This window comes from Jaculus jaculus, chromosome 16 (assembly GCF_020740685.1).
Source record: "Jaculus jaculus isolate mJacJac1 chromosome 16, mJacJac1.mat.Y.cur, whole genome shotgun sequence".
NCBI lineage: Eukaryota > Metazoa > Chordata > Mammalia > Rodentia > Dipodidae > Jaculus > Jaculus jaculus.
This window is the reverse complement of record NC_059117.1, coordinates 58193293-58199575: the sequence shown is the minus strand read 5'-3', so window position 1 is coordinate 58199575 and position 6283 is coordinate 58193293.

Genomic DNA, 6283 nt, shown 5'->3' with positions numbered 1-6283 from the left:
CCTAATGTCTTGGTTATCTTTTTATAAAATTGTTATTATTTTTGGCTTTTCAAGATGTAGGGCCCCTCTCTAGCCCAGGCTGACCTGGGATTCACAGTGTAGTGTTAGGGTGCCCTTTAATTCATGGCAATCCACCCATGTCTGCCTCCTGAGTACTGGGATTAAAGGCATGTGCCACCATACCCAGCTTTGGTCATATTTTTACTAGAAATCAGGGTGTAAAATAGGTTCTCTTGAGAACTCTTTCTTAAACCTAATTAACTAATTAAATTGATTTTTTTAAAATTTGGGTTCATGAAGGATCCCTCAGCTTTTAAAAGGTGTGGCGGTCTAAAGAGATGGCTTAGCTGTTAAGGCGTTTGCCTGTGAAGCCTAGGGACCCAGGTTCCATTCTCCAGGTTCCACCTAAGCAGATGCACATGGTGGCACATGCATCTGGAGTTCATTTGCAGTGGCTAGAGATCCTAAGGTGCCCATTCTCTCTCTGTCTTTAATAAATAAATTAATAAAAAAATCTATTTTTTAAAAAAGGTGTGGCATTAATAGGTTGTCCTTTTTTTTTTTTTTTTTTTGGTTTTTCATGGTAGTCCAGGCTGACCTAGAATTCACAATTTAGTCTCAGGATGACCTCAAATTCACAGTGAACTTCCCACCTCCCCCCAGTGAACCCCAGTGCTGGGCATCGTCCCACCTCTCCCTCATGAACTCCAGTGCTGGGCATCACCCCACCTTACCCCCCCACCGTGAACCCCGGTGGTGGTCTTCGCCCCACCTCCCCCAGTAAACCCCGGTGCTGGGCTAAGCCCATGACCCTTACTGCCAGGCAGCACCTGAAGACTGGTTCCAACGCTAGGCTGGTCAGCAGAGACTGCCTCCAGGGCCTGGCCAGCGTGAGGCAGCCAATGGGAACAGGATCCTATCTTCTGGAAAGTGAGGCCCTTGTCTGAGCCCAGTACCAGACCAAGCACGCGGTAGAAAATGAAGTACTGTGCACTCGAGCCAGAGCTCGTAGATCTTATAGAGCAGCTCCAGCGTCAGCCGTGTCCAGGCCAGTCTTTGGAGATGGAGCTCTGGAACTGCCCTGTGGAACAGACTGAGCGTTTCAGCCTGCACCACCAGTAGCAGTGGCATGGACTTTGGAGCTGTACTGTGCAGGTCCTTGCCGCTCGCTGTGAGGCTTTGGTACAGCTCAGCCAGCAGCCAGCAGCCATCAGTCCAGATAGCCAAGGGTGGACCTTAGCAATATAACTACAAACTCAGGTGCTGTAGAGACACCACATCACCCCTGTGAGAGTGGCTAATGTCAAAAAGACTAAAGAGGCTTAGCAGTTAAGGTGCTTGCTGGCAAAGCCAAAGGACCCAGGTTTGATTTCCCAGAACCCATGTAAGGCCAGATACACAGGAGGCACATCTAGAGCTCATTTCCAGTGGCTCGAGACTTCAGCACATCCATCCCCCTCCCCCTGCCCCCGCTCTGCTTTTCTCTCAAATTAAAAATAAAGACTAAAGACAACAATATGGAGAAAGGGGGCCTGGGCAGATGGCTCAGCAGTGCAAGGCACTTGTTTGCAGTTTTGGGCTTGGGTTCAATCCCTGCCCGCAACACCTATGTAAAACTGGACACAGAGTGGTGCGTACATCTGGAGTTTGCATGAGCAAAAGACCCTAAAATGTTACCGATTAACAGTTCACACTAAGAAAAAACATTGAGGCATCTGGATTAAATGACAACATAGAACAAATGTACCTGGCAGACATGTATAAAACGTTACATACAAATGCTGCAGAATACATGTTCTTTTCAGCATCACATGAACATTCTCTAAAATTAACCATATATTAGGACATAAAGCAAATCTCAAAAAATACAGGAAAACTAGCCAGGCATGGTGGCACATGCCTTTAATCCCAGCACTCGGGGGGCAGAAGTAGGATTGCCGTGAGTTCAAGGCCATCCAGAGAATACAGAGTGAATTACAGGTCAGCCTGGGCTAGAGTGAGACCGTACCTCGAAAAATCAAAAATAAAATAAAATAAAAAAAGATCAGCACTCAGAAGGCAGAGCTAGAAGGATCACAGGAGTTTAAGGCCACCCTGAGACTACACAATGAATTCCAAGGCAGCCTGAGCTAGAATGAGACCCTACCTCGAGCACTCCCCCCCAAAATTATAGGATATACACAAACTCATGGAAATTAAATCCAAAGGGAAATGAAAAATTCATAGAATCAAATGACAATGAAAGCACAATATATCAAAACCCACTGGATACAATGAAAGCAGACCTAAGAGGAAAATGTATGGCTCTAAGTCCCTGTATTAAGAAATCAGAGGGCTGAAGATATGGCTTAACAGTTAAGGTGTTTGCTTGCAAAGCCTAAGGACTCAGGTTTGATTTCCCAGGCTCCACATAAGCCAGATGCACAAGGTGGCACATGCTCTGGAGTTCGTTTGCAGCAGCTGAAGGTCCTGGCGTGCCCATTCTCTCTACCTCTGTTTCTTTCTCTCTAATTAAATAACATAATTTTTTAAAGGTATAAATAAAGTTCAAAATGTACACATGGCATCTAAGGCCATCTTACTTGGTCTAGGAGGGTAGGTTTAGCGTTGGGTCTGAGAACCACATGAGGGTTTAAGTCAGATTTCTAGATACAAACCATAGTCCCTCCCTTTAGCTTACCCAGTTTCTACCACCTGGGTGCTGTGCCACATGTGTACACACACTTGGGACTCTAGCTGACATTTGGCTGGCAGAGATCCAGTCCCCTCCCCACCCTGTATCCGCTCCACAAGTCACCTTATCAGAGCCCACCTCTTCCCTGTGGCCATGGATCTGCTGCTAGATAAACATTGATATAGTCTTTATCCCCTCCTCTTTTTTTTTTTTTTTTGAGGTAGGATCTCGCTCTAGCCCTTGCTGACCTGGAATTCACTCTATACACACAGGCCGGCCTCAAACTCACAGAGATCCTCCTACCTTTGTCTCCCAAGCGCTGGAATTAAAGGCATGCACTACCACACCAGGCTTTTAAAAAATTAATTAACTCAGTAATTTGAGAGAGAAGGGAGAGAAGAGAGGAAGAGGTAGATTGAGAGAGAAAATGGGTATGCCAGGGCCTCCAGCCACTGCTAACAAACTCCAGATGCATGTGCCACCTTGTACATTTGGGAATCAAACCTGGGTCCTTAGGTTTCATAGGCAAACACCTTAACCATTAAGCCATCTATCCAGCTCCCCCTCCCCTGCTTTTAAAAATATTGATTTCTTTGACAGAGAGAATGGCCACAGCAGGACATCCTGCCACTGCATACAAATCCAGATGCATACTTGCATACACACACACACACTTTCCCCAATATAGTTATTGATGCTAACAAATAGTTTAAAAATATGATTTTCATCATACCTATATGATACAAAAAACTGCCTTTGATAAAGTTTTCATAATATACATTTAATGGGAAGCTATTAAAATCTTATAGAGCTGGAGGAATGGCTTAGCAGTTAAAGCATTTGCCTGCAAAGCCTAAGGACCCAGGTTTGATTACCCAGTACCCACATAAGCTAGCTACACAAGGTAATGCACAAGTCTGGAGTTTGTTTACAGTGGCTGGAGGCCAAGACGTCCCTATTCTCTCTCTCTCTCTCTCTCTCTCTCTCTCTCTCTCTCTCTCTCATTTTCTCTCTGTCTATATATATATCTGTCTCTCTCAAATAAATGAATAAAATGTTATAGAAACAGTTCAACGTTATTTAAATAATACAATACAATGTTATCTCAGAACATTTAAATTTAGAGAAAAAATATACATTTTGGTTCTTGAGGTAGAGTCTTCCTCTAGCTCAGGCTGACCTGAAATTCACTATGTAGTCTCACTGCGTCCTCAAACTCACCACCTGATCTTCCTACCTCAGCCTCTTGAATGCTGGGATTAAAGGTGTGTGCCACCACGCCTGGCTAGAGAAAAATATTGTTCTCTAAAATCTCTGTATGTTTTTCTTACTGTCTGTGAGGTGAATCAGAACATGAGTTTTGACTAGGTCCTTAAGGAGATGCTTCAAGGAACCAAGAATTGACTTCAATAGCAAATAGAAACAGAATAAAAAGAATAAAGCCAGGTGTGGTGGCGCATGCCTTTAATCCAAGCACTGGGGAGGCAGAGGTAGAAGGATCACTGGGAGTTTGAATTCCAGGTCAGCCTGGGCTAGAGTGAGGGAGATCCTACCTAAAAACAAAACAAAACAAAAGTCAACCAATGACAAATTAAGTGACAGGGTTTAAAATTTTTCTTTTTTTTTTTGTTTATTTTTATTTATTTATTTGAAAGTGACAGGGAAAGAGGCAGAGAGAGAGAGAGAGAATGGGTGCGCCAAGGCCTCTGCAAACGAACTCCAGATGTGTGCCCTCCCTTGTGCATCTGGCTAACATGGGTCCTGGGGAATCAAGCCTTGAACTGGGGTCCTTAGGCTTCACAGGCAAGCACTTAACCGCTAAGCCATATCTCCAGGCAAAATTTTTCTTTTTAAAAATTTATTTATTTGTAAACAGAGAGATAGAGAGAAGAGAGACAGAGATAGAATGGTCTTGCCAGGGCCTCCAGCCCTGCAGATGAACTCCAGATAAATGCACAGGGTGCTGAGGAACTGAACCCTGGTCATTAGGCTTTTCAGGCAAAGGCCTTAACTGCTAAGCCATTTCTCCAGCCCAAGGTTTTATTTATTTATTTATTTTTGAGGGAGGGTCTTGCTCTAACTCAGGACAGGTGTTTTTTTTTTTTGTTTTGTTTTTCAGGGTAGGGTCTCACTCTAGTTTAGGCTGACTTGGAATTCTCAGGGTGGCCTCCAACTCACAGCATCCTCTTACTCTGCTTCCCAAGGGCTGGGATTAAAGGTGTGCACCACCACGCCTGGCCAGGACAGGGTTTTAAAAGTAGCCTTTGTCAGGCTGGAAAGATGGCTTAGCGCTTAAGGCACTTGTCTGCAAAGCCTAAGGACACAGGTTCAGTTCCCTAGTATCCACATAAACCAGATGCACAAGGTGGCACATGCATCTGGAGTTCATTTGCAGTGGCTAGAGGCCCTAGCATGCCCATCCTCTCTCTCTCTCTCAAATAAATAAATAAAATATTTAAAAATACATTATTAAAAAGTAGCACTTGTCGGGCTGGAGAGATGGCTTAGTGGTTAAGCACTTGCCTGTGAAGCCTAAGGACCCCGGTTCGAGGCTCGGTTCCCCAGGTCCCACGTTAGCCAGATGCACAAGGGGGCGCACGTGTCTGGAGTTCGTTTGCAGAGGCTGGAAGCCCTGGCATGCCCATTCTCTCTCTCCCTCTATCTGTCTTTCTCTCTGTGTCTGTCGCTCTCAAATAAATAAATAAAAATAAAAATAAAGTAGCACTTGTCAAGTGACAGCCCATGAAGTGTGATGTCTAAGTATTACTGGGTGAGTCTGGGTTTTTCTTTTTTTATACCATAAACCTGAGGAGGTGGTAATGGTAGAACATTAAAAGGATTGAGCTAGGAAAAAGAAAAACAAACCTGAAGCTACAAAAGACTTTTTTGATATTTAAAATCTATGCAACATGAAACAATGAGGAAATCATATGGTTTTCATTTAGAATAAGTTTTTCATATCCTTTGATCTACTTAAGAAAAAGTACTGTGGGCTGGAGAGATGGCTTAATGAGTAAGGGACCTGTAAAGCCTAAGGACCCAGGTTTGATTCCCCAGAACCCACATAAGCCAGTTGCACATGTTGGTGCATGTGTCTGGAGTTTGAGGCTCTGGTGTACCCATTCTCTCTCTAACTGTGTGTCTGTCTCTCTTTAATAAATAAATAATACCTTTAATCCCAAATAAATAATCCCAGCACTCGGGAAGCAGAGGTAGGAGGATCACTGAATTTGAAGCTACCCTGAGACTACATAGTGAACTCCAAGTCAGCCTGGGCTAGTGTGAGACCCTACCTTGGGGAAAAAAACAAAAATAAAAATAAGAAAAAGCAGCCACATGTGGTGGCACACACCTTTAATCCCAGCACTCAGGAGGCAGAGGTAGGAGGATGACCATGAGTTCGAGGCAATCCTGAGACTACATAGTGAATTCCAGGTCAGCCTGGGCTAGAGTATGACCCTACCTCAAAAAAATAAAATAAGGGCTGGAGAGATGGCTTAGCGGTTAAGCGCTTGCCTGTGAAGCCTAAGGACCCCGGTTCGAGGCTCGGTTCCCCAGGTCCCACGTTAGCCAGATGCACAAGGGGGCGCACGTGTCTGGAATTCGTTT